The sequence below is a fragment of the Hakea prostrata genome, chromosome 7 (genome assembly GCF_041222555.1).
Source record: "Hakea prostrata isolate BN-2017 chromosome 7, UWA_Hpros_2, whole genome shotgun sequence".
NCBI classification, from domain to species: Eukaryota; Viridiplantae; Streptophyta; class Magnoliopsida; order Proteales; family Proteaceae; genus Hakea; species Hakea prostrata.
Genome location: NC_142606.1, coordinates 32,132,090 through 32,133,772, shown reverse-complemented (window position 1 = coordinate 32,133,772; position 1,683 = coordinate 32,132,090). Strand labels below are relative to the sequence as shown.

The 1,683-nt window shown below is 36.0% G+C and overlaps 1 non-coding gene across 1 annotated transcript; it reads right to left on the bottom strand.

Annotated features, from left to right (window-relative positions):
• Positions 1-1,014: 1,014 nt before the first annotated feature.
• On the bottom strand, positions 1,015-1,121 carry LOC149010901 (small nucleolar RNA R71). The gene has a single exon (XR_016174862.1). It is a non-coding gene; the product is annotated as a small nucleolar RNA R71 (small nucleolar RNA).
• Between the last annotated feature and the right edge of the window lie 562 nt (positions 1,122-1,683).

Below are 1,683 nucleotides of genomic sequence, written 5' to 3'. Positions count from 1 at the left end.
ATTAGGATCGTTTAGTTTAGTTAATTAGTTAACAAAAATTGAATCATTCCACTCTCGCATTACTATTTAGAAGTTGAATTATAAGTGGCATATCTCCTTGAGATCGACTCGTTAGCTACACGATACCGTGCGCTTGCGGTTACTTTTAAATTTCACAAACAAGTTTTTGGCGCCGTTGCCGGGGAGGTATTAGTCCATTTTATTTTTTTCATTCTTAGGTAAATCGAAATGTTTTAAAAAAAAAATCAAAAATATTACTCTTAACTTGAGTAGAAACAAAAACGTATAGTAGTCCCCACTCTACTACAAAATCCCTAGGATTCGATTGTAGGTGGATCCGAAGACTATACGGATTCCCTTGCTGTCAAACCTATACAACGCTTAGCTATACGGCAACCTTACAGCTTTGGAATCATTGTTTCCATCTTTGTGGTGGGAAATTCACTACTTTCCCTTTTGTTTTTGTTATTTTGTTTTCTTCTTTAGGTACTTTATTATAAAAATAAAATAAAAAAAAAAAAAAATCTCATTCTTTCATAAGTGCCATTAATTGCATTAGGTGGTTAGTGCATGTGTGTCTGGACTTGTGATTCTACAAATAGAATTGTCCGAGTGTCTAACTTGACCATGGAAGGTCTACCTCCACCACCTCCACCTAAGAGTCTTAGAGATAGATTTTATCCAACCAGATCTGCACAACCCTCCTGTATACGTTTACTAGATGTAAGGGGTAATAATTTTGAACTTAAATCTCATTATCTGTCTATGTTACCCCAATTTCATGGATTACCTGATCAAGATGCATATTTGTTCCTTAGGGAGTTTGAGGAGGTTTGTGTTCTTAAGAAGGTACAACAACTCACTGATGATGCCATAAGACTACAGTTCATTACATTTGCATTAAAGGATCGAGCCAAAAAGTGGCTTTATAGCTTACCTAGGGATAGCATTACCACATGGGAACAATTTACTGTTATATTCTTGAAGAAATTCTTTCCTTTCTGTAAGACAAACAAAATAAGAAATGATATTCTTCAATTTTGTCAGAAACCTAATGAATCCTTTGCTAAGGTAATGGAGAGGTTCCAAAGCCTTCCCCAAGAATGCCCTCACCATGGTATAGAATTATGGCATTTATGCCAAATAATTTATGAGGGTATCGATTATCAAACAAAGCAACTTTTGGAATCTATGTGCCCCATAGGATTTACATCATTCACTTATGATTCCGAAGCTTGGGAATTTCTTTTAGACCTAGCAGATAGAACTAGAGAATGAGAATCAACCCAAGAGTCTGAAAGGACTAGTAGGGGATATTTTATTGATAGCCAAGTTCATAAGGAAGCACAAATAGATAATCTTTTGAAAAAGTTAAGAGACTTTAGTAGTTAAAGTTGCACCACCACCACCAAGTCAAGTACATTTTATTGAAAAATCTATTGCTATGTGTGCATGGTGTTAGTCTCCTACACATGTAATTGAGGAATGCCCTAGCTATTCTGAAGGCCAACATGAGAATGTCAATGCGATGTTTCCAAACCCGTACAGTAACACGTACAATCCTGGGTGGAAGAATCATCCTAACTTTTCATGGTCTCAAGGGCAAAACCAAAATGGATTAAGCAATTATTTCACACAAAATCACTTTGGTGCCCCTCAAAAACAAAGTGCCCAATTTTCTCA